This window comes from Suricata suricatta, chromosome 4 (genome assembly GCF_006229205.1).
Source record: "Suricata suricatta isolate VVHF042 chromosome 4, meerkat_22Aug2017_6uvM2_HiC, whole genome shotgun sequence".
Taxonomy (NCBI): Eukaryota; Metazoa; Chordata; class Mammalia; order Carnivora; family Herpestidae; genus Suricata; species Suricata suricatta.
Window position 1 is genome coordinate 56158783 of NC_043703.1, and position 27399 is coordinate 56186181.

The 27399-nt window shown below is 40.1% G+C and overlaps 1 long non-coding RNA gene across 2 annotated transcripts in view; it reads right to left on the reverse strand.

The window, feature by feature from the left end:
- The window catches only part of LOC115290776, a 29521-nt gene extending 13463 nt beyond the window's left edge, over positions 1–16058 (reverse strand). For both annotated transcript variants that reach the window (XR_003908188.1, XR_003908189.1), the window contains exons 1-2: positions 15968–16058; positions 13445–13564 (exon numbers count right to left, since the gene is read on the reverse strand). This is a non-coding gene — a long non-coding RNA (uncharacterized LOC115290776). The remainder of the gene's footprint in view (positions 1–13444; positions 13565–15967) is intronic.
- Between the last annotated feature and the right edge of the window lie 11341 nt (positions 16059–27399).

The following is a 27399-nucleotide window of genomic DNA, read 5'->3' on the forward strand; positions in this document are numbered from 1 at the left end:
TGATGCATAGGAGCACATGTGCCCCAATGTTCATAGCTGCACTTTCAACAAGAGCCAAATCATGGAAAGAACCTAAATGTCCATCAACTGATGAATTGACCAAGAAGATGCGGTTTATATAGAGAACAGAATACTACATGGCAATGAGAAAGGACAAAATCTGGCAATTTGTGGCAACATGGATGGAACTCGAGAGTGTCATGCTAAGTGAAATATATCAGGAAGAGAAGGACAGATACCATGTTTATACTTATAAGTGTAACAGGAGAAATTTAGCAGAGGACCATGGGGGAGAGGAATGGGGATAATAGTTTGGGCAGAGGGAGGTAAGCCATGAGAGACTCTTGAATACTGAGAACAAACTGAGGGCTGATAGGAGAGGGGGAGAGGGGGAGAGGGGGAGAGGGGAAGGGGGATGATGGGCATGGAGAAGGGCACTTGTCAAGATGAGCACTGGGTGTTACATGGAAACCAACTTGACAATAAACTATAAAAGAAAAAACTAATACACAAATATGGCAAAAATAAACACAGGAATAAGTTAAAAAAATAAAAACTATGTGCTATGCCTAGGAATTTCCCTCCAAAGAGGGGGAAGAGGGAATATAAGGGTGGGATTTTAAAATAAATGTATTTTTTCTTCTCCCCCTTTTTTTAAAGTTTATTGTCAAATAGGTTTCCATATAACACCCAGTGCTTCTCCCCACAAGTGCCCCCCTCCATGACCATCACCCCCTCTCTCCCTCCCCCTCCCCCTTCAGTCCATGCTTCGTCTCCAGTATTCAGTAGTCTCCCTTGATCTGCGTCCCTCACTCGCCCCCACTCTCTTTCCCCCTTCCTCTTCCCATGGTCCCCTGCCACGTCTCTCCTGTTAGACCTATGAATGCAAACATATGGTATCTATCCTTCTCTGCCTGACTAAAAAAATAAAATAAAATAAATAAAATAAATGTATTGATGTTGGTTCATTAATTGTGACAAATGTGCCATACTAACATAAGGTATTTATAAGAGAAGAAACTGGGTTTGAGATATATGACAACTCTCTGTACTCTTTCTCATTTTTTGTAAATCTATTCCGTTCAGCATACCATAAAAATTATGAGACATACAAAGAATACTAACAGATGACTAATAAGAAAAATAAAAAATCAATGGTAGGAACCCACAGATAAACAAGTTATTGAAATTAGATGATAAGGACTTTAACTATTGGAAATAGATTAAATAAATGAGAGAAAAAAACAGACAATTTCTATGGAGAAGTGAAATCTCTTAAAACTAACCAATGGATAGCCTAAGACCGAAATATACAGTGTCTTAAATTAAGGATGAATTAAAAATGCTTAGTTAAAAGCAGATTGAACATAAGAAGAATTCATCAACTTGAAGATTAGTCCATTCAATTATCCAAACTGGAGAATTAAGAAAAAATAATTAAACAAACAAACAAAAAGCAGGGATGCCTGGGTGGCTTAGTCAGGTAAGCGTCTGACTTTGGCTCAGGTCATAATCTCACAGTTTGTGACTTCAAGCCCCACATCAGGCTGTGTGCTGACAGCTCAGAGCCTGGAGCCTGCTCCGGATTCTGTGTCTCCCTTTCTCTCTGCTCCTCCCCCACTCATGCACTGTCTCTGTCTCTCAAAATAAATAAACATTAAAAAATGTTTAACAAATAAATAACAGAGTGCAATGTGAAAGGTATATAGGGCAATACCAAGTTTTCTAACATACATTAGTTGGAATGGCATACAAAGATGAGAGTGAGAATGAAACAGAACAGATATTTGTGGAAATAATGGCCAAGAATTTTCCCAAACTAGTAAAAAGACATAACATTGCAAGTTCAAAAAGCTCAGCAAAACAGGATAATTATCTAGCTAAGCAAGAAAAACACAAAGAAAACCACACCTAGGCACATCAGTTTAACTGTTACAACTCAAAGATGAAGAGAAAAATCTGAAAAGCAGTCTGAAACTAATATACCCATTACATTCATATGAACAGCAATAAGAATTTTGGCTGATTTCTCAACAGTTGCAGTGAAAGCTACAGTGACACAATAATGTATGCCAAGAAAACACTGTCAGCCCTAGAATTCTATACCCAGTGAACTTTCTTTCTAATCCAATGCCCCCAAACAGAATTTACCTTCTCTCCTTACAAACCTTTCTCCCTCTGAAACTCACTGTATGGAGTATGGTTTTGACATCCAGACTCTTAGGGCCACTCTTGCCTTCTCCTCTTTTTGACTCTCACAATCTCACCAATTTCTATCAATTCCACTTCTGACAATAATCAGAATTCAACACAGCTCTTCAGCCTCATTAATACTGCACTGTTCCAAGCCTCAACATTCTTGCCTAACCTAAGACAACAGCTCATGTTCTAGGGGGGTCTCTACCACTGCTTTCTCCCTGCAGAGTTCATCTTCCACACAATCTCTGAAATTAGTTTTCTAAAAACAAAGTTGATCCTGTCTGTCTGATGCTTAAAGGTCTCTTTTGACTTTCCATTGCTTCTGAATAGAATTTGCATACTACAACATATAAGATCCTTCATAATCTTGACCCCAAAAACTCTTCTAACACCTATTCTTACATATTCTTTTTCTCTTTTGTTGTTATAAAAACGTAAAATAATTATAAGCTTATGTCTTTTTCTCTTTTAGCAGATATTAACCTCTCAAAGAAGTGACCATGATCATTTGGAGAATGTTCTCCTAAAGATTAAAACTTGAGAGGGTGGAGGAGGGTAAGGAGTCATCCTCTTCTGTAGCAGGGATTTTCAGAAAGTCATCTTGAGTCCCCACAAGACAGAAAATACCATGGAATAAAACGTTTATAGTGAAGGTATTGATTGGAGACCCTGGAAGCCATCAGGGGAGCCATTAAGAGGGGGAGGGTTATAGAGTCCTATCTTCCAGTAGTTAGTGTAGTAAGACCCTTTGTAGGTCAAAAGCCGGAACGGTGAAAAGCTGTCCAATCCGTAATAATGTAAATTGGTTGCAAGACAGAGGGGACTATTTCACAAGGAGCAGAGTCAGTTCACAAACAGTGATCTTGGGGATTCTGGTACCTTCAAAGATGACTATATTGGGCCAAAAAGAAGCATCAAGGGCTATGTCCCTGGGAATTCAGGTGCAGGATACCCTTCCTGAGCACAATACAGAGTCAGTGGATTGCCCACCACATACATGTCTACCTGAATTCTCAGTGGCTTGCACAGATGTGAGCCAGAAGCAGACCCACAGAATCTGTCAAAATGACCAGCTGTCCACAGTGCCATCATGTGGCCATCAGGAGTAATGGCAGTATCTGACCCATCCATTCCCTGGCTAACCTCAACTTTCAGATCATGTTAGTTTTCCAGGTTCATAAAATATCAGGGTGTACTCTAAGAAGATGCTGAACTTCCTCCTAATTTGACATGTGATATTTTCAGTTGTTGCTGTTGTTAAAATGGAAAAATAAAGGATTTGTGGCCATAATTGTCCTCTAGTATCTATAGTGATACAAACAGGAAAAAAAAAATATTTGCAACTCCTACTACTGAAAATGGGTTTGTTTGGTTTTTTTTTAAGCCCTAGAATACTTTGTATCAAGGAAAATGTATAGGAAACACTGGTGCTTTATATTGCATCATAATTGTTCTGGCTAATGTAAAGATTTGTGGCCTGGAGCTCCTGTGACTCAGATGCCTCATATGCTTACCCAGCCCCAACAGCAGCCTCTGACCCCCTCCACAGAACCCAAGAGCCCCACAGAACATAGTTTATAAACCACTTTTTGATTATGGAAAGCTTACGAAAATTTTAAAACCAGAGGATAGTATCACCAGATCATCCATGTAGGACATACAATGTTTGTCTGTTTGTTTGTTTGTTTTTTAAAATTTTTTTATGGTTTTTATTTATTTTTGAGAGACAGAGACAGTGAGAGCAGAGGAGGGTCAGAGAGAGAGGGGGACACAGAATCCGAAGCAGGCTCCAGGCTCTGAGCTAGCCATCAGCACAGAGCCTGACGCGGGGCTCGAACCCACGAACCGTGAGATCTGACCTGAGCCGAAGCCGGTGCTTAACCGACTGAGCCACCCAGGCGCCCCTGTTTGTTTTTTAATTTATTTTTTGAGACAGAGAGAGACAGAGCATGAGTGGGGAGGGGCAGAGAGAGAGGGAGACACAGAATCTGAAGCAGGCTCCAGGCTCTGAGCTGTCAGCACAGAGCCCGACGCAGGGCTTGAACCAACAAACATGAGATCATGACCTGAGCCGAAGTCAGAGGCCCAACCGACTGAGCCACCCAGGCGCCCCTCACAATGTTTTTAAAGGTGTGGAGGAACAAGACAAAATTGGGTACATTACACCTGGATTGTAAGAATTTCATCAAAGGACTGGCAATTCTTTTGACCAGTATGATGCCATGAGTAATGTTAGATATTAATACCCACAAAATGCACTGAACTAAATCTATCTTTTTTTTATTTGAGAGAGAGAGTACAAGTGGAGGAGATTGGGAGTGGGGTTAGGAGAGAGGGAGACAGAGAGAGACAGGGAGGGGGGGATGGGGGAGAGCGGGAGAGGGGGAAAGAGAGAGAGAGAGGGAGAGAGAGAATCCCAAGCAGGCTCTATGCTCAGCATGGAGCCAGACATGAGGCTTAATCCCACAACCCTGGGATCATGATCTGAGCTGGAATCAAGAGGTGGACACTCAAACTGAGCCATCTAGAAGCTCCGAATCTATTTCTAAATCATTGTCCAAAGCATTGTTCAAAGCATTCCTTAGGAAAAGAAATAATCTTTCAGGCCTAGTAAGAAAGGATTCATATTTGACTACCTTACAAATATGATTATCATCAAGTTCTTCAATTGAACATTTTTCTATTGAAAATGTTTTATGCAAGATGTTTTTTCCTGAAACTTAGGTTGGAAAAATTATTTTCATCAAAATGAGCCTAAATTCTGCTGAAAATGAGGAGTTTTAAGCCTGTTGTGATGAAAAGTCATGTTTCCAAGCTAATTTTTAGGAAAAATCTAATAAAAGAAATACTTAACAGAAAAGTACAGAATGCCTGCTGGGATAAAAATGAAGTGAAGTTTCTAAGCAACTTCTAAGTAAAAATTCAGTAAAAAAAATGTTTTTAACAGAAATTATGGAATTCAAGCATCTTGTAATAAACATGTTTTCAAGCTAGTTTTGAGATGTATCTAGGGAAAAAAACATTTTAAATAAAAATGTAATTTAATCCTATTGTCTTTTCCAAGCTAGTTTTGAGGGAAATTTCAGTATAAAATGGAAAAAAATATTTTTTAAATTTCACAATTTAAGCAGTACAATTGCAAAAAAAAAAGGAAAAAAAAGGACACAGACAAGGACAAGGAAAGGATTGTGAAATTGAGATGGAATTGTCCCAAATATGCCAAGAAATGAGAAGAGCTTTGTATTGCACATCGCTCTCCAACCCCTCCCTTCAGCATCCCACAATGACCAGGCATGGTTGTTCCCCTTCTGCACCGGGAGTGGGGTGTAACCTTGTAGTGAGCCAGTTTCTATAGTCCAAGGGGATTCCCTGGAAGGGTCTGAGCTGTGAGCTGTCAGCAGCCTGGGAATGAGTACCTGGGTCCCTTTGGGGATTCTGGGTAAGTGCTTGGCAACACTATGGGCAAAGAGCACAAGTGGTAAATTTAGAGAATTTAGGGGAAAAAATGTGGGACCACCTAATAGAGAACTTTAGGTACATCAGAGCTACCAATGTCTCACCAACTCAACAAAAGATGCCTAATCAAGACACAAGTTCTCAAAAAGCCATCAAGGAAACAGTGTTTCAAAATATTTAATCACAGAAAAGGGAGAGAGGCTAAATAAGGTAGTTTTATTCATTTTCACCAACTGGAAACTGACAAATTTCAAGCCCACATGCTATTGAAATAAAAGGGATGGCTTAGGGTAACAAAAGCAAGATAAATCACATCTTTAGAAGAGAAAACCTATGATTGCCCTAATGCAGCTGTGCTATGACTTGCACAGAAATGGAGGAGAATTTTTCCTGTTTTCTCAGATTCAGGGCCTGCCAACCCACACTGTCCAAGAAAGCACTGTAATACATAATTGGGGCCAGACATTCCCACAGAACACCTTTCCCCCAAAATTCACTGTCCACCCCTGTTAGTCTACAAATGAGAATCAAAGAAACCACTCGACACACAAGTCAAGAGAATTTAGTATTCATGATGAGCTTGTCCCTCCTTTCCCTGAGCTCCCGATCTCAAGTCAAGCAAGGAGACAAGAGAATCATTCTACCGGACCACCCAAGATATGTTCATTTCCTTGTTGGGCAATGGTCCTTCTGATCTGTCCTCTGTGTGCTACTTGAGAAACACACAAGAGTATGGGAATGGGTTTTCAGATAAAGTATGGATGCATGAGACTTACTTACACTAAAAAATTATTCATTGTTTATCTGAAATTCAATTAACTGGATTTCCTCTGTCTTTACTAAATCTGGCAATCCTTTTTGGATGAAACAACAAGGCAGAGAGAGCCAGTGACAGAGGGACAGTAGAAATTGGGCACACCTGAATGTAGCTGAACCTGTGCCACCTCGCAGGTGCTTCTTCAAGGTCTCACTGACTGTAAGGAGATTCCAACACTAAGAATCTGAACCTGAATATCTGGGGTAGAAACTGTGTAGGAAGACTCAGAAAGGACCAAGAAACTAGGAAGCTCTGAAGGTTTCTACAGAGAATTCTCCCATATACCCCCAGAGAGAGCCAGTATATGAACACTTGTCCAACAGACATTTAGTCAAAGCCAGAGAAACAATAATAGCAGAGAGAACAAAGGTACCAGTCAAGTAAGAGACACTCATGTCTTTCCATCTCCCTACACCCAGCCCCAACCCACCAGGGATGACAGAGCCCCAAAATGGTAGAGGTGGGAGAGAAATGAAAGAGCAAGTCCTTCAAGTCTCCTGAACCACATCCAGAAGAGGGAGGAAAGGAGAGGAAATAAACGTTGAATGTTATATCAAAATTTTAAACTGGGTCAAACTATATTATCAACTGCTGCAAAACAAATTTAGTGGCTTAGAATCACAAATATTTATGATCCCACAGTTTCTGTAGGACATGAATCTGTGTACAGCTTCAGGCTATAACCAAGATAGTGGCTGGAGCTGCAACCATCTTAAGGCTCAGCTGAGGTAAGGCCTGACTCCAAGCTTACTCATTCATTCAGTTCCTCATAAGCTCTTAGACCGAAGGCCTTGGCTCCTCCCTGTCTTGTGGTCAGAGACCATCTTGACTCCTTGCCACATGACCTTCTCTAACACAAGAGCCATTTTAAGAACTTTCTACCACAGACTGAATTGACTTAGTAACTGAAAGTGATCAAAACGCTATAGTACTGGGGCACCTACGTGGTTTAGTCAGTTAAGCATCTGACTTGAGCTCAGGTCATGACCTCATAGTTCGTGAGTTTGAGCCCCACAGGAGGCTCAGCACAAAGCCTGCTTCAGATTCTCGGCCCTCTTCTCTCTCTGCTCTTCCCCTGCTCATGCTCTCTCAAAATAAATAAAACTTTAAAAAAAAAGCAAAAGTACTGCCAAGTATTTCATTTATGGATAGGGAAAAAGAGATTTAACAGAGTATAAGTGAAAAAAGGTATTGAGAAAATTCAAACTTTTATTTGTACCCATTAAATTCAAACAGTTCCATAAATTAGATACAAGTGTTTGCCCTCTTATGCCTTTGGCAACCATCTTATAGTAAGGAAGGGAGACAATGGAGTAGAGTAGAAGGAACTCATTCTTTGGAGAACATCAAAACAAAGTTTGAAGCTCAGCCTCTACACTTCTGTAGCCATGGGTTCACTAACATCTTTGAAATGCAATCTTCTCAGTAATTATAGTAGTGATGAGCATAACAGATGATGTACATGGTTGTGTAAAATGTCTGCTCTATACATGCTGGCCACTACTATCATTATCATTGTCATTACCATTACACAATCCTCCACGGTTCATCTATCCAAGATTAGTGATGAGCAGAACCCAACTGTACTCATCTCTATTTTAAACCATGAGGAGGACAGAAGTCATAGGAGTCACTTGTGCATAAGCAAGCATATATTTCTAGCTTGTACCTCAATTTTGTCCTAAATATATAATTTTGTTGAGACTGACTCACTGCTCAGTGTTGACTTTCACAAAGGGAGTGAGAAATCATGTCTGTTGACACCTAGGTAGAGCTTGGTATGAAGTAGAATATCATTCGTGTATCTGCTCATGCAGTGTCACAGGGTCAAGATGCTGTGAGAGAATCCAACGTGGCCGTTAACAACTAGAACTTCTCCACTCACCAGCAAGAGCCTCACCTCTGAAGCAACGTTACAGCACTCTTTATCTCATAGTTCAGAAAACAAATAACTGGCCCAAGATGAAGTAAAAAATATCAAAGAGGTTTATAAGGAAGATGTTTTTCTCTCCTCCTAACAGAAGATTAACCACCTCTCTCCCTTCCTACTGTCATCTTCATCATATCTTCATGATCATCTTTATGATCACAACCACTACCATTCATTGGTATTTTTTCATGTATATTATTTATCTATTGTTGTATATAAATTGTCCTAAAACTTACAGTTTTACAGTTTAAAACAACGAATATTATCTCACACAGTGTTAAAAGGGTCAGGAATCCAGAAGTAGTTCAGTTAGGTTCCTCTGGCTCAGTGGCTATTATGAGATTTCATTCAATCTTCTGGCAAAGAGAGATGCAGACTACAGTAATCTGAAAGCTTAGCTGGAGCTAAAGATCCACTTCCAAGCTCACTCACGTGTCCATTGTCGGGAGGCTTTAGTTCCTCACTGTGTGAGCCTTTCCCCCAGGTGAACAATTTGAAAGGGAATTACCAAGAAGGAACTGTATGACCAGTTCCCCAAAGTTACCCACTATCACTTCCGATCCAATCTATTCCACATAAGTCACTAAATACAGTGCACACTCAAGGAGAGGGGAATTAGTCTCCAGCTCTTGAAGGGAGGAGTAGCAAAGAATTTGTAGACATATTTTTAAAACCATCACATCATGTTACAAGGATCATGGTAAACATGATACATATATACTCTTTTCTGATATAAAAGGAAAAATTGTTTAGTCACCGATTTATTCATTCAGCAAACCTTTATTGCTAACTTTACCTACCCAAAAATATGTTCCAGGTGACTATTTTGTCCAATCCTTTGTGCACTTTATTCCTTACTGTTTCTTATTTCTAGCTTTATTCTTTTCGTTAGTGTACCTGTTCCAGTCTCTTCCCAGAGCCTTGCAATAGCATTTCTCCTCCAGTACTCAAAACATCCCCACATTTGTGCCTCTTTAAAGCCACCTTTACTCATTACAAAGCAGTATCTTAAGTCTACACTTGGATATGACATTTATAATTTAACCATTGTCTGCAGCAAAGATATAACACAATATTAATTGGGTAACTGGTCAACACAAGATTGTTTCAAATATGACAGAAAAGTCACCTTCAGGATGTGATTTGGGAAGGAGAGAAATGTTGCTCTTACTAGAACAACTCCCTCCATCTATTCTCAGGAGTTCCTGCTTAGAGGAAATTCACCAAAGTTACTCTTTCAAATCCAAATGTTCCCAGAAGATACAGAGGTAAAACTATTAGTAGCACACAATTCCTTGACTGAAATCACTCTTTCAGGTTAGCTATACAACCACCTAACTGGGCTCAGAAGAAATTAGACACAATATATAAAAGATTTATTGAGACATAGAAACTCAGGAAAGGCGTGGATTAGGTTTCCACAAGATTCTGCAAAAATAACTTAGGAGATGAAGGAGAGCACAAGATACCAGAGGCAGGATAAGGGGATTTCATCATGGATGCTTTATTTTGGGTTCTCTCAAAAGCAGGAAGGACGTAATATCAGGGACCTATTCAAAAGACTCTCCCAGGGTGCAGGAAAAAAGGGAGCAGAAGGATGAGGCAGAAAATATAAGCAGAGGGCTCTGTTCTGCTGGGGTCTTCTTACCTCCCAGAATTGTTTCTGCCTAGAGGAAGGGAGATTAAAGAATTATCCATACTCTTCCTTCCCTCATTAGATAAGGACCCCCCCATTAAATAAGGACTTCCCCCATTAGATAAGGGCAACAAATCTGTTCCTCTGATTGTAGTGTGGGCTTCTGCATCCCTAGGAGAAGACCCCAGAGCCCAAAGTAGAAAGACATGCTGGCCTCATCCTAAGTGAGTGTTTTGTACTCTAGGGGCACTTGACCTCACATGGAACTGTCCCTGGCAGCCATGGCTGAAAATCATCAGTGAGAGAGGGGATGGGATGTGGGACACCAGAGACATCTACTAAAGGGCAGGTGCAGAAAGTGTGCACCAGTGAGTGCCAGAAAGGAGATGCTGAGAACAAGCATCATCTACATCACAATTTTACTTAGGCTCAGTACTAAAGACAGCTCTATTTTGAACTCCCATGAAAGGAGGAGTTAATCGTTACACAATCAAGAAGTATTCCTTCTAAGATATTCCCCCATAGCATAATCTCGATGATGTGTTAAAATGAAATACCAAAAGCACAGAAAACAAAAGAAAACATTAAGAAATTGGACTTAGTCAAAATTCAGAACTTTTATGCTTCATTTTTTTAATTCTTTGTTTAATGTTTATTTTTGAGAGGGAGAGTCAGAGTATGAACAGGAGAGGGGTAGAGACAGAGGGAGATACAGAATTGGAAGCAGGTTCCAATCTATCAGCACAAAGCCCAACACGGGGCTGGAACCCACAAACCATGAGATCACAACCTGAGCCAACGTCAGACCCTTAACTGAGTGAGCCACCCAGGCGCCCCCAAAACTTTTGTGCTTCAAAAGACACAATCCAGAAAGCAGAAAGACAACCCACTAAATGGGAGAAACTATATGCAAATCGTATGTATGATGAGACATATATATTATAATAAAGAGCTCTTATAATTCCATAATAACAAGAGACAGGCAACCTATTAATAATTGGGCAAAGGATTTGAGTAAACATTTCTTCAAAGGAGATGTACAAATGACCAATAAGCACACAAAATGATGTTCAACATATATTATCCATCAGGGAAATACAAATCAAAAATCACAGTGAGATATCATCCATATCCCTTAAGATGGCTATGATCAAAAAGGCAGATAGTAACAAGTGTTAGTGAGCATGTGGAGAAATTGGAACGCTCATACACTGTCACTGATATTGTAAATGGTGCAGTCACTTTAGAAACCATCTGGCATTTCCTCAAAAAGTTATACATAGACTTACCATATGACCTAACAATTCCACTGCTAGATATGCACCCAAGAGAAATGAAAAAATATGTCTACACAGAAACCTGCATACAAATGTTCATAGCAGCATTATTCATAATAGTCAAAAAGTGAAAGCAAATTAAATGTCCATCAAACCGATGAAAGGATCTACAGAATGTGATACATGTATAAAATGGAGGCGTATTTGGCAATAAAAAGAAATGAAGTACTGATACAGGCTACAACATGGATAAATCTTGAAAATATTATGCTAAGTGACATAAGCCAACCACCTATTGTATGAGTTCATTTATAAGAAATATCCAGAAGAGGCAAATCTAAAGAGACAGAGTGGATGAGCGGTTGCCTTTGGCTTGGAAGTTTGGAGGGAAATGAAGAGTGACTGCTAAGGAGTACAGGGTTTGACGAAAATGGCCTAAAATTAGATACTGTTGATGGTTGCACAACGGTGACTATACTAAAATCCACTGACTGGTACACTTTAAATAGGTAAATTTTATAGTGTGTGAATTAACTTTTAGTAAAGATGTTATAAAAACATTTAATGAAAAATCAGTGTGGTGTTTGGCACAAGATCAACAAGGCAATGTTGGTATGTACTGCACTAAGTTTATAAGAAATACTGAGCACCTGCTCTATGCAAAGCACTATCAATAAAATTATAGAGGAAATTCCCAGTGCATAACAATAAGCCAATCTGTAACATTACATGAGTATTTTGATGCAAGCTATACAAGCCTGATAAACAAAGAAAAGGTTAATAACACTTCTCTTCAATGTAGGCATTTACTCACTTCTTTTAAGTGAAGGAGAGCAATCAAGTTGCATAAAATTAAAATCTTAATTGCTCAGCTCTAGGCTGTATTTTGTAAAGAAGGTTCATAAACACAGCCCGTGATCAGAATCTGTGGAACTCCTGCCAGAACATCAAACACAAATGAGTTGCCACAGAATGTTTCCTGAGAGAATTAAATACTACTGTTACGAGATTAACAAATGACTTATTTATAATTGCAGACTCTGTTGAGGGAAACCTAAATAATATTTCAGTTCTCAGAGGTTCCTAAAATTTTAGCTCATGTCTACTATCTCAGAAAAGAATCATTAGTTGAAAGACCTCACCCTTTAGGATGAGAATCTAGGATGGATCTGTTGTCATTCTAATAACGAGGTAAGATCATCCCAAATATCTCTATTCAGTGAGCACCTGGACAATATCCAACCCTCAAAGAAAGTGAAAATTCTGCTCAGTGACAACACATTATTTAACTCACTGGAGCAATTTAAGATAACACAATGTGACTCAAACCTATGCAAAGAAATTTGTCACGCATTTTTCCTTAAGAAACACCTGCTGGCAGTTGAGATAGAAAAAATACATGTCAAATTGTGAGCATGTTTAGAGAATTACCCTGACTGATTCTGTGACCATGTGCAAATTAGCTTCCTTCCAGATCTTTGTGGGGGTAACTTTCAAAGGCTTCAAACCAAATACATGGCTTGATGGGAGAAGGCAGCATTTTTAATTTTATTATATATATGCAACAAATCTATATATTCTATAATATTGAATATACGATAAAAGTTAAAACTGGGGCACCTGGGTGGCTCAGTCAGTTAAGCGTCTGACTTTGGCTCAGGTTATGATCTCAAGGTTTGTGAGTTCAAGTCTGCATTGGGCTCTGTGCTGACAGCTTAGAACCTGGAGCCTCCTTCAGATTCTGTGTCTCTCTGCTCTCTCTATGCTCACTCCCCCATTCATGCTCTTTCTTGCTCTCAAAAATAAATTAAAAAAACTTTTCTAGGTTAAAACTATAAGTAATATATGATACATATAATCTATGGTAAATACATGTTTATAATTAATTTATATTAAATATAAATATATTGATACTGATATTTTGTTTATATATTTATAATATATACTACATATAGAAAATATATAGACTATATACTATTTATAATGTATATATAGTATTTACATAGTTAATATAAATATATATTATTTAGTATTAAAATATATAGTATTTAGATAGTTAAATTTTGAGCAAGGAAGAATCTCACACAAAATGCTCACTGTGCCTTTCCACCAGCTGAGTTTGCACTTACATTTCTCCGGAAGTCTCTCCAGTGCCCTCGTGTTAGCACTTCATTTCACACATCCTCCACGGCAGACAGGAGGCAAAGGACACAGCATCCTGTTTTTATCCTCATGCACTCGTTGGTTATCTGAAATGCAAAATAAATGAGAAGGAAAGAAAAAAGTCAAACCAACTGCCAGATCATCTCTTTATAATTTCATACTTGCAATTTTACCTAAACAGTGATTTTGCTAAAAAGGGAAGGGAGAGGGTCGTAATATGGACTTAAGAGTCCTTTCTTCCCAAGTGGGAATGGCTCCCACATCCGTTCCACTGTTAGCAAGGTTCACACTGCTCTTTCACGTAACATCTTTAATTAGCTCCCCTCTGAGACACAACAACAAAAGTGAGCTCGTGATCATAAAATGAGCAGACACGATTTGCCCGGAGCCTAAACTAACCAGTAGTCGGTTTCTGCCTCCCCCAGGAGGCTCACTGGACTCTTGCAGCCCCTGATGTCCCTCACTAGCAAGTGTGAGGCATGCCCCACTCTGAGGGTCTTAGAGGTCAGGCCTGTGTGACCCTGTGCTGGGTGTCTTCCCTGCGCTGGCCTAAATTTAGGGAACACGTCCCAGAATTAATCCCAGCTGAATTCACTTCACTGGGGCTTTTGTTGCTGCTTCTGGTAAGCGATCGCAGCAGCAAAAGGTATTAAATTTTAAATTACTGGGGATTCTTCTTCCTGTAACTTTGAAATTACTTAGCCTAAACATTTCTTAGAATGAGCTCAGAGCCGAACCCACTGTTCCCTAATTCTCCAGAGAGAGGCTCTGCTCTGACAAGCCTGGGAAGGGAGGAAAAAAATAAAAAGTAAAGAAACCATTATTAAGCCTCTAAATGCCAGAATACTTTATGTTCTCATCTTACTTAGCCTTTATACCACACCTGCGAGATGTTCATCATCATCCACTCAAAGACATGCTGTGGTGAGGAAACTGAGTCCCCAAGGTCAAGCGATTCAGCCAAGGCCACACAGCGCGTACCAGACAGAGCCAGGCTCTAAAGCAGTGGTCCACAGCTCCTTCTGAGCCACAGACTTCTCTGAGCATCTGGTGACAGCTCCAGACTGCTCCAAGCACACATTTCACAAATTGAGAAGCTGGGCACCCCTTGGTGACTAGCCCAGAGCCTGTAGAAATCGGGGCCTCAGAGCTTTCCTTCCCCTCTCCACACTCCACTGGATGAAGTGGGGGAGGAGGGAAAGGAAATTGCCCGATATTTAAAACATCTGCTTTTCTCACGCCACGACCCTCCACCTACCTTCTGTGCTATGACATAAATTCCTCATGAATCCTTTTCTACTGAGCAGCAACATTTGGATCAGAAACGACTTATAGGAAGTGAAAATTAAAATGACTTCAAAACCTATTCATCAGCCTCCTGTGTTGTTTTCCTCTCCAGAAACCCCACTTAAAGTTTTATCTCAAAGAACTGAACACAGGAGCCCGAAGGGCCGCCGGCACTCCCTGTGCACTCCAGCAGTATCCACAGCGGCCAAAATGCGGAAGCCATCTACCAGTCCACTGACAGACGCTTAGACAGAGGAAATGTGGTAGGCACATGCAATGAAATATTATTCGACCTTCAAAAAAGAAAGGAATTCTGTCATGGGCTACAATATTGATGAAATGAGGACATTATGCTGAATACATTCTCGAGAAGTAAGGGTTGCAAACACATGCACACTCTGTGCCTCTGAGTAGCTTCCTGTGGGAAGGGTAACCACCACTAACAGTGACCAGAGAAGGGGTTTTCTTGAATCGATTAGTCCCAAGCATGAAACGCCAAAAGTACATTTTGTTTCCTCTTAGTCCCTCTACATCTAACATAACCATCCCAAGCTCAAAAATTAACTTTCACAATAAAATAAATGACTCCACTAAAAGACTGCTGTCAGTAAAAGGGCCTGTATTTTGAAAGTCCATTAGGGACTGTTCTTTTTTTTTTTGGAAAGCGATACAAATGGATTTCTTTTTAATAAATTAATGAAAATGCAGTTTAAAATGCACTAAGCTACTTACTTATTAACACTCTTCTTGGCACAAGGGAGAGGATAATCTGAGCCCCTGCTGATCAGGTCCTAAAGATATATCTCTTTCTTCCAAAGTCTGCCAGGGTCTCAGCCAGTTTGCCACCACTTTCCACTATCCAAGATGGTCCTATGTTCCCCAAAGCCAAACTAAACTTAACTTAGTTTCTCCCTGACTATAGTACCGTGAGTTCCCTTTTCTTAGAGCATTTACTTTTGAAAACTTGCAATTGTGAATTCATTCTCTGCCCCTTGGAAATATAAACCTTCCCCCAGCCTCTTGCCAGGTTTACAACTCAGGAATGTCTTTCTAAAGGATCAAGAATTGCAGTCATCAAGGAAGATAACAACCCTATCTCCCAGTCTCTGTGAGAAATTAGGGGTCTAAACTTCTGTTAAGTGTCAATTAGCAAACACTGATGACCTAATCACATAGACCCAACTCCTCCATAAGATTCTTACCTCTCCTTCACTAGCTCCCTCTAACACTTAAAAATCCTCCCCCAGGGAGCCTGGGTGGCTCAATCAGTTAGACATCCACCTTTGGCTCAGGTCATGATCTCAACAGTTTGTGAGTTTGAGCCCCAACAGCTCAGAACCTGAAACCTGCTTCGGATTCTGTGTCTCCCTCTTTCTCTGCCCCTCCCCCACCCTTGGGCACACATGTGCTCACTCTCGTGCTCTCTCTCAAATAAATAAACATTAAAAGAATCTTCAGGGTGCACCTGGGTGGCTCAGTCGGTTAAGCGTTCGACTTCAGCTTAGATTGTGATCTCACAGTTTGTGGGTTCATAGACCTACATGGGGCTCTGTGCTGACAGCTCAGAGCCAGGAGCCTGCTTTAGATTCTGTGTCTCCCTCTCTCTCTCTGCCACTCATGCTCTGTCTCTCTCTCAAAAGTAAAAATTAACATTAATTAAAAAAAAAATTTTTAATCCTCCCCCAAAGGATGCAAGAATATACAATGGGAAAAAGACAGTCTTTTCTATAAATTGTGATGGGAAAACTGTGCAGCTATCTGTAAAAGAATAAAACTAGATCACTTTCTTACACCATACACAGAAAAGAACTCAAAAAAGATTAAAGACCTAAATGTGAGACCTGAAGCCATAAAACCCCTAGAAGAAAACATAGGAGGTAGTAATCTCTTGAATATCAGCTTTAGCAACATAGTTATGGATATGCCTCCTCAGGCAAGGGAAACAAAAGCAAAAATAAACTGTTGGGACTATATCAAAATGAAAAGCTTTTGCACATTTAAGGAAACAACAAAATGAAAAGGGAACCTACTGAATGGGAGAAGATATTTGCAAATCATATATCCAATAGAGGGCTAAAAATCTAAAATATGTAAAGAATAAAAAAACCAAACACTCTGATTAAAATATGGCAGAAGGCCTGAAGAGACATGTGTCCAAAGAAGACATACAAATGGCCGACAGACACATGAAAAGATGCTCAACATCACTCATCAGAGAAATGCAGATCAAAACCACAGAAGATACTACCTTACACCTCGGAATGGCCAGTGTCAAAAAATAAATAAATAAGTAACAAGTGTTGGTGAGGTTGTGTAGAATAGGGAACACATGTGCACTGTTGGCAGGAATGTAAATAGGCACAGCCACTGTGGAAAACAATATGGAGTCTCCTCAAAAATCTTAAAAATACCATGCAATCCAATAATTCCACTACTGGGTATCTACTGAGAGAAAACAAAACACAATTTCAAAGGGATATATGCACCCCTATGTTTACTACAGCATTATTTTCCATAACCAAGATATGGATATAACCCAAGTGTCCATTGATAGATGAGTAAAGAAGAGGTGGTGTGTGTGTGTGTGTGTGTGTGTGTGTGTGAGAAAATTACCCAGCCATAAAAAAAGAATGAGATCTTGGCATTTGTGACAACATGGATGGACCTAGATGGTATTATGCTAAATGAAATAAATCAAAGATAAATACCACATGATATCACTTACATGTAGAATCTAAAAAACAAATGAATGGACAAACAGATTTTTAAATACAGATAACAAACTGGTGGTTGCCATAGGGGAGGTGGGCAGGGGGACAAAACAAATAAAATAAATAAGTGAGGAGATGAAAAATACAGCACAGGGAATATAGTAACACTGTAATAACATTGTATGGTGACTATACTTCTACTGGTGAGCACTGAGTAATGTATAAAATTGTTGAATCAATATGTTGTACAGCTAAAACTAATAGAGCACTGTGTGTTAACTGTACTTCATAAATACATACATATATACATACATAAAAACTCCCATCTTTGGTCTGAATAGAATTGGTTTCAATCGCTCTCCCCATAGCTATAGTCTTAAATAAAGCCTTCCTTTCATGTTAACTTTGTTGGGTGCAATTTTTTTTGACACTACACCTCTCTAGAACCACTACCATCCACTCCATTTTTAAAGCCCTTCTTCAGTACTAGAATCAGAATAAAATGATGGAATTGGAGTAAACTTACTGAAACACAAAGAGATGAATTAATGTATTTTAAATGAATTAATGTATTTTAAAATTTAAAAGCCATTACAAAATTGCTGATAGGCCTGCATGCTTCATGCAGAGAGATACACTACATGCAGGCAACTATATCCATCCACTGAAGTTTTTAAATAGGCTTAGAAAAGAGTCATTAAGGGTATACACTGAAATGATAAGAATGGTCATTTCCAGGCAGCAAGATAATGGAATTTTTCTTTTCTTCTATAATGAGGCCATATTTTCTAAATTTTCTACAAAGAATTACATTTGGGGTAAATTTTTTAATGGGAAGAAAGAGAAAATTTCAAGTAGTAAAAGGGACTCTCATATGCTATCTCTAAAAATAATCACACTAGCTTTTTTCTTTTTACCTGCTTTCCTCCTAAGCATTGTGGTGGGAAACAGACAAATGTCCCAAATTTTGGCTAACTAAAAAATATTACAAATATACTCGCTGCTCTGAATACTAGTTTTTCATTCCTGGATGTTTCTTAGAAAACTAAAGCCTTCTGACCTTCCTCTTTGATTCCCATACATGTAGGACTTACTCCGTAGGTCCTGTGTCCTCTGGTCCAGGTAAGAGTCCACCACACAGAAGTATCTGAATTCAATGCTGAAGATTTTTAAAGCCCCCCTGAAAAAGCTACCATTCCCTTCAGTGAGTGATTTATAGCTCAGATGTCGAAGAAGAAGTAGAGGAACACTCCCACTCTGGCCTCAAAGTTTACAGGAACAAAGACCACTCAGGTCATTCTGTCCGTCTCAAGTTAGAGAACTGGCTGCCCAGAAGGGCAGATGTCACTCATATCCTCAAAGGAGGAGAACTTGGCACTTGTTAAGGTTAAACTTTAAACATGCCAATGCTTGTCTATTGGAAGAAATTGGGGGCGGGGATGAGAGGATGAGGGGTTAAGTCTATTTAGAAACACATAACAAATATCATATGATTTCACTCATGTGGAATTTAAGATAAAAAACAGAAACAGAAGGGAACAGAAGCAAAACAATATAAAAACAGAGAGGGAGACAAACCATAAGAGACTCTTAAATACAGAAAACTGAGGGTTGCTGGTGGGGTGCTGGGTTGGGGGACGGGCTAAATGGTGATGGGCGTTAAAGAAGGCATTTGGGATGAGCACTGGGTGTTATACGGAAGTGATGAATCACTAAATGTTGTTCCTGAAACCATTATTACACTATATGTTAACTAACTTGAATTTAAATTTTAAAAGAATAAATTGTATAAATACATATTTACCTAAGGAGAAGGAATACATGTGACTAAAATGGAGTAAGATCCCTAAATAAAATAAAATACTTATATTAAGACCACAGGAGGGGGGCATCTGGGTGGCTCAGTCTGTTAAGCGTCCGGCTTCGGCTCAGGTCATGATATCATGGCTCATGGGTTTGAGCCCCGAGTTGGGCTCCGCTGACAGCTAGCTCAGAGCCTGGAGCCTGCTTCAGATTCTGTGTCTCCCTCTCTCTCTGACCCTCCCCTGCTCGTGCTATCTCTCTCTGCCTCTCAGGGAAAAAAAAAAAAAAAAAGACCACAGAAGGGACTCTCCCTGTTTGGAGGCAGACTCTTGGGTGGCCCTATACCTACTATTTCAAATGGAGTCCCCTTAAGGCTTATGTAGGACACAGACTAATTAGAGCTCTGGAAAAAAAAAAAAAAACAACCAAACTGTACCAGGATTAACCAATACCTACAAGGAGAAATTTGGGAAGAATTAATCTCTGTAATAGGAAGAGGGAATAAGTCCTTGGCAAGGCAACACTTAACAGTGAAGAAAGAAAATTATTTATTCAAAAAGCCTAAGGATACTATAGAATCCCCACCAGAAAGACTGAAAACCACCAGCTCCAGAGAAAGCCCGCTGGAGGCTGCTACTTCCAGAAGTTCTTTGCACTAAGCAGAAACAATGCACCCTGAGTCCTCATCCTAGGAGATAGCAGGTGGCAGAGAAAGAAGGCTCTCCTCCCCAGAGAGAAGCATTTAACAATCACAAACCAATAGACCCTACTACCAACCCCTTGGTGCCAGATGTGTTCCCATATTCTGAACTTTTGGGATTTTAGGAAGGAAATCTGATGCATAATCAACATTTTATAACATCCTCAGTGGGGTCTGGGGCAATGTCTCAATTTTTTTAAGAAAAACACACAAAGAGTCACACTAAGTGGTATAAATAAAGGATATAGATAAATAGACTCACATCAGTTCAAGTTTTGCTGCCAGATGGGTTATGGAAAAAAGAATTCAATTTCATGAGGTTTGGGGGTTCCAGAAATGTCCGTAAGGGATTGTGGACCTGGACTTTTTAAGAGGTATGTCTTCCCCACCAGAGACTGAGAACCGAGCCTTATTTATCTTCCCCACTACCAGGCTGCTGACTGGTGCTCAGCAGGCGTGTTGAATTTAATTGATAAGCTCCCGCACTCCTCCTCTCGCAATTGCTGGCAGCACCGCTCCAGAGCTCTGGAGCCCGGAGAGGCCCACACGGCGGCGAGAGCAGGAGTCCTCTGCTCAATGTACTCTGAGCCTCTTTACATTGCAGGCGTTAAAAACAAAGCAAATTTTCTGCCTGGTTTTAACTTCCCCAATTTCAAGTGCTGCCATTGCGTGAACTGCAGTATCAGGAAGGCCAAGAATTCGATTTCTGCAGTATCACGTTGTTCGGAGGTTTGCTAGCGATGTTCTGGAAAACCCCGATAAAATGACAAGGATGCTTCATCTGGGGAAACTAGTTGCCATAATTATTAATGTTTGTCTCTGTGAATGTAGCAGCCTGGAGGCAAAGGGAATGGCTGAAGGCATAGTAGGAATGGCAGTTTTCATCTCACACCCTGGGCAGGCAAGATTTCTGGGCGGACGCTTGTCCTCTGAACCAGGCTTCTGTGCCTCCTTGGCGCTGCCCAGTCGGCGCTGCCTGGCCTACCTCTCCCACTCACCACGGCCGGAAAAAAACCGTCAGCGCAGCCCTGCCTCCTCTGTGTCTCCCTGGGAATCACAGGAGGTCTGGAAATAGATGTGTCAAGTTGTTCTCTAGGTCTCAGTCCTTTACCACAGGGGACAAGGTCATCCTACTTCCGGGTGGTGCTGGCAGCACAATTAGTCTTCTCTTCCGTGAAGAAGAGGGTGTGACTTTAAACTTTAAAGCAAGGAAGAAAACAGATTAAGTATTTAAAGAAGTGCCTCAGTGGCTTGGTCAGTCAAGCATCCAACTCTTTTTTTTTTTTTTTTTTTTTTAGTTTATTTATTTGGGGGAGGGGGCAGGGTGGTGCAGAGTGTGGGAGAGAGAATCCCAAGCAGGCACTGATCTGTCAGCACAGAGCCCAACACTGGGCTAGAACTACCATGAGATCACAACGTAAGCCAAAATCAAAAGTCAAAGGCTCAATCGAGCTACCCAGGTGCCCCAAATATTCAACTCTTGATTTGAGCTCAAGTCATGATCTTACAATTCATAAGTTTGAGCCCCACAGGAGACTCCATGCTGACAGCACAGAGCCTGCCTAGGATTCTCTCTCACCACCCCCCACCCCCGCCTCTCCACTGCATGCTCTATCTCTCAAAATAAATAAATAAGCTTTTTTAAAATTATAAAATTAAATATTTAAAGCAATGAGGACACCAGAAAAGGCAGCTGGGAGTAGGAAGAGCATCGCACCCCAACAGGCCAACTGGGTGTTCCTCCCTGCTGACACCAAGGGCTGGTCCACTGATACACAGCAACTGCCTGATCTAGAAAACTCAATATAAAGAAATTTAAATGTGGAGGACAAATACATTCATTCTCTAATGGCCATATTGCAAATACTTTTTTTTAATTACCTTATGCTTGCTTTACATCTACATACACGTCTATTTTTTGGTTTTACTTTTCTGCAGTGTTACTTTGTATACATGTACACAGCTAAAATCAAGCAAGCAAGCAAACAAGCAATGAAATCGATTATATAGAGAAATATTAAGTCTCCAGTCTCACTCCTGTCCCAAGGGCTCTAGCCCTGAGTTCTTTTGGATTTTTTTTAACGTTTGTTTATTTTTGAGAGAGGGAGTGTGTGTGAGCAGGGGAGGGCAGAGAGGGAGACGCAGAATCTGAAGCAGGCTCCAGGCTCTGAGCTGTTAGCACAGAGCCTGATGTGGGGCTTGAACTCAAGAGCCTTGAAATCATGACCTGAGCTGAAGTTGGTACCGAACCAACTGAGCCACCCAGGTGCCCCCCAGGTTTCTTCTTTTCAGAGGAAACTACTGTAACTATATTTTGGATTCTTCCAGATAATCTCTATGTATATAAGGCTATATCACTTTTAAAATGTATGCTCTGTGACGTTAGACACACTATTTGACATCTTGCTCCCTCTCTTCAAATGAATTTAAATTATTAATATCCCTCTATGCTTTTAGCATGCTACCCTCTTCTGCAACATGCACAAGCCTTCAGACTTCTTTAGGGGCTCCCAGGGCCGACATCTGAAGACCTCAGCATGGCATTCAGGGCTGGTCTGCTACTTTCTAACCATCCCCCATAGATACTGCTCTGCATTGAACTGTGTCCCCCAAAAAGACATTGAACACCTAACCACCAGAATCTGTAAGTGACACCTTACCTGGAAATAGTCTTTGCAAATGTCATTAAAATATAAGTTAAGATGAGATCATATTGGAAAGAGTGAGCCCTTTTTCTAAGATGACTATTATCCTTATAAGAAAAGAAGAAGAAATACAGAGACCTACATGCCCAGATGGAAGGTCATGTGAAGAGACACAGGAAGAGTGCTGTGTGGGGACGGAGACAGAGATTGAAGTGAAGCATCTACAAGCCAAGGGACACCAAAGATTGCAAGAAACATCAGAAGCTAGAAGAGAGGCATGGAACAATTCTCCCCTATGGCCTGCAGAGGCAGCATGGCCCAGCTGCCATCTTGATTTTGAATTCTGGGCTCCTGAATGATGAAAGAATAAATTTCTATTGTTTTAAGCCACTCAGTTTGTGACATGTTGTGACAGCAGTTCTGGGCAACTAATACAATGCCATTGAGCTTTTCTTCTTCCCTCATGTTTCTACCCCAATGAACAAGACCTGCCTCCTTCTCCTTTCCCTACCCACTTCTCACAACCCTGTCAGCCCAACCAGGTGGCTCTTTCTCCAGAATCTTCCTTGAACCTTCAAGCCTGCTTTGTTCTCTGACCTCCCTTGAACTACTTCTTTGTGCTCTGCATAATTGTTCCCTTGAGTTCTATTGTCTTATGTGTGCACATCTTTCCTGCTCAACTGAAGTTCCTTGAGTATTGAAACTATATTTTTTTCTCCTCTTCATCCAGCATGGACTCATGGGGTATATTCAACAAGAAACCCTTGATATAATAGCACTAAAAGGTTACTAATTTCCAGACATGATAAGAGTCCTCTGTGACTCTTCATTAGGCATTCGAAAGTATGTTCAATGTCTCTAACACGATGAAAGAAAATCTATTAAAAAGCTGTTTATTCTTCACTGCATTTCAAATATAAAATGGATTCCTTATTGTTGTTTTGTGGGATTTTTTTACATGGAATTCAAGTTAGGATAATCATTAGAAAGTTCACTATTACAAGTTGTAAATTAAATGCTAAAGTATAAGGTGACTCATGAAAACCAAATACAAATTACCAGAAATACATTTCTTTTCTGGTAAGACAATATCTCATTTTTTGATAATCTGCAGGAAAAAAATATAAAATAATGATGAAAGGACAACATTAATGAAACCCTAACAGGCAATTGATTTAGAAAGTCTGAGAAAATGCCCAGCCAACTTATGGACATTAATGGAATAAGAGAACAGAGTGGACACTTATCAATAGACCAGTATGAAGAACCAGTAGATTTCCCTAGATGCAAACTTCCTTCTCACAAAATTATTTTAGGAGTACTGCAGATCCTAGAATCAAATAGTCTTAAGAGTCAAAAAGGACTTTTTTTCCTTTTTGAAAATTCAATACATGTATTTTGAAATTCAATATCACGTAATCTCTTACCCCATATAGAATCTCCTTCCCATCCTCCCTGAATCACCATCAAACCTTTGACTACAGCTGACAACAGAAAGCTACGTTGATGGTCCCTGGACTCTGTTCCAACTGGTGCATCCTAAAGGAGAACACTTACAGAGAGACCCCTCAACTCTGTCTCCTCAACCTCAGCCTTGAATCTCAATAGGAAGATTTCACATTAGAAAAAAAAGAAGAGAAAAGAAAAGAAGATGAACGGTAATTCTTTACCTAACTGAATCACCAGTTATCCATCTCTTTGCTGGAACCCCTTAAGTCCTCAAAACCACCTTTCCAACAAGTCACCCTCACATTTCCTACCAAGCACCACCTGTAAGATTAGGTACTTCCGAAAAAAACAAGGGTTTGCTCACTGCACCCAGCAATGGCATATTTCACTCACACAAAGGCTTTGGGAATGAAAGAGCAGGTTTTGGAATCCTAGCTAGAGCTTAAACCTAATGGGTTTCAGAATAACTACTATTAAGCCATTCAGAGGCATCTGGATATTTAACCAGTGAAGTAGTTTGTATCTTTTCATCTTAAAATGAGACCTTAACTAGGGTGAGTTATAAAGAAAAATCATAATAGTCCATGTATTAGTTTCTGACACTGCATAACAAACTATCACAGTTTAGCAGCTTAAAACAACCCATATTTATCGATTTCTGCAAATCAGAAGTCAAGGTACAGCTTAGCTGGGTTCTCTGCAAGGCTGTTATCATGGTGTCACCCACGGGCTCAGTTCTCCTCTAGAGTTATGACTGTAGACTGTAGACTGCAGTAAATCTATTTCCAAACTCTTTCAAGTTGTTAACCAGAATTCATTTCTTTGTGGCTATAACACTGAGGTCCCTGGCTTCTTATTCGCTATTGACTGGAGGCCACTCTTAGATTCTAGAGGTTGCTCACAGTTCTGCCACTCGACCCTCTCCAGAGCCTTCTTAGAACATGGCAGACTGCTTTTTCAAAGCCAACAAGGGGAAAAAAAAAAAAGTCTGATAGCCAGGAACTTATTTTACCTGATGGAATTAGTCGTCACAGAGTGACACCCTATCACCTTTGCCATATTCTATTTGTCAGAATATTAGTCACACGTCCCAACCCATACCCAAGGAGAGGGGTTTTTACAAGAGCTTGAACATCAGAAGTTGTGGTCATGGGGGATTGCCTTAGAGTCTGTCTACCAGATCCCCAAGAATCTGTATTTTTTTTAATTTATGTTTTTTATTTATTTTTGAGAGACAGAGAGAGACAGGGTGAGCAGGGGAGGGTCAGAGAGAGAGGGAGGTACAGAATCTGAAGCAGGCTCCAGGCTCCGAGCTAGCTGTCAGCACAGAGGCTGACGCGGGGCTCAAACCCACAAACTGTGAGATCATGACCTGAGCGGAAGTCTGACACTCAACTGACTGAGCCACCCAGGCGCCCCAAGAATCTGTACTTTTAAAGCACCCCAGTGACACTGATGTTTAATCAGTCTTCAGAACTATTGTAATAAGATACAGTAGAGAAGGCAACACGGGGGAGACCATTTTATTGTTGTAGTTTTCAACCTTGACTGCCCCTTAGGATCAGTCACCCATGGAGTATTTTAAAATCCTGCACCCCCGACCCATCAGATCAGAATATCTAGAAGTGGATTTTGGATTTCCTGAAACACCACAGCTCATTCCAAAGTGAAACAAAACTAGGAACCACTGTTTTCCTAGAACAGTGGGGGGTTGGAGTCAGTCTTAATAGAAAAAGGTAATCCTTGGGGCAAGTTTTGAAAAACAAGCAGATGTTTTCTAGGTGAAACACAGGAGTGATAAGGTAGGGACATTTGTAGTAATTTCATGAAGCTGGTGAAGTCAGAGAAGGGAATGAATGTAGGAGGCAGCAATGATAAGACGTTTTGCCAAATGTAAATGTTAACAAAGAAGGAGGAATCTCAGATGACTTCCAGACCTCAGGTTTAGGTATATGCGAGAGCATGTAAACCACTAACTGAGAAAGAGAATCAAGAGGAGAAGCTGATTGGAAGATGAGAGGAGATGGAGATGCTGAGCTCTGTTCAAATATGTCAAGTTGTACACATTTTTTAAAATTTCTTTTAATGTTTATTTATTTTTGAGAGACAGAAAGAGAAGAGAGATAGAGCATGAGTGGGGGAGGGGCAGAGAGCAAGGGAGATGCAGAATCTGAAGCAGGCTCTGAGCTGCCTGCACAGAGCCCAATGCAAGGCTAGAACTCATTGACCATGAGATCATGACTTGACCTGAAGTCGGATGCTTAACTGACTGAGCCACCCACGTGCCCCCAAGTTGTACATATTTTTATAGGTGTTTTACTTTAACTTGTGCTAATGCTCCATTGCTTACTGAGTCCATTAAATATAAATGGGGCATTTACTCTTCTGTTTTCTATTTTCCATATGATTTAGCTGCCCAGCACAGACTCATATGAATTTCATATTTACCCCTAATTTCCTACCCCAAAAGGTCATTTATTATTTTACTAGTGACACAACCCCTTGAATGACCCTTCCCAAAAAATGGCAAGTTATTACTTTGTAATGCTAACTATTGAATTTTAATGTGTGTTAATTTAGCAATCACTAAGATGTTAAGATTTTTGAGAGCCATAAAAATTAAATCCTTTTTAAAAAATCCTTTTTAAAGTGTTCAACTTGAGTTCCCCAGTACTCCTTTCTGAAGGCAAGTAGCCTCACACAAATATAAAGGAAATCTGAACAGTTCTCTGATGAATGATTGATGAATGATTATTTCCAAAATTTATAGAAGCTAGCATTGTACATTATGTTGTGCAGTGGTTAATTATCCAATTGCTCAATGTCAATGTTTCTTTGCTTATTTACACATGAATCAGAAGTCTGACTAGTTACACCTTGGAAGAATTAATGCAATTAATTAATGGGAGAATTAAACTTCCTGCAATCTTAAAGTGTTATCAATTATTGACCTTTAATGATTCAATGAAAACATTATAATCACTGCCTTTTCTCATAAACATTAGCCATAATAAATATTTTTAATGATAACCGAGCATTCATTTTTCTCATCACTTTTTAAGGCATTTTTTCCTAAAGTGTAATCATTTTTCAGATTTTCTCAAATAATATCAAAGGGGCACCTGGGTGGCTCAGTCAGTGAAGCGCTCAACTTTAGCTCAAGTCATGATCTCATAGTCTGTGACTTTGAGCCCTGCGTCAGGCTCTGTGCTGACAGCTCAGAGCCTGGAGCCTGCTTCAGATTCTGTGTCTCCCTCTTTCTGCCCCTCCCTCACTCACACTCTGTCTCTCAAAAACAAATAAACATTAAAAAACTAAAATTAAAA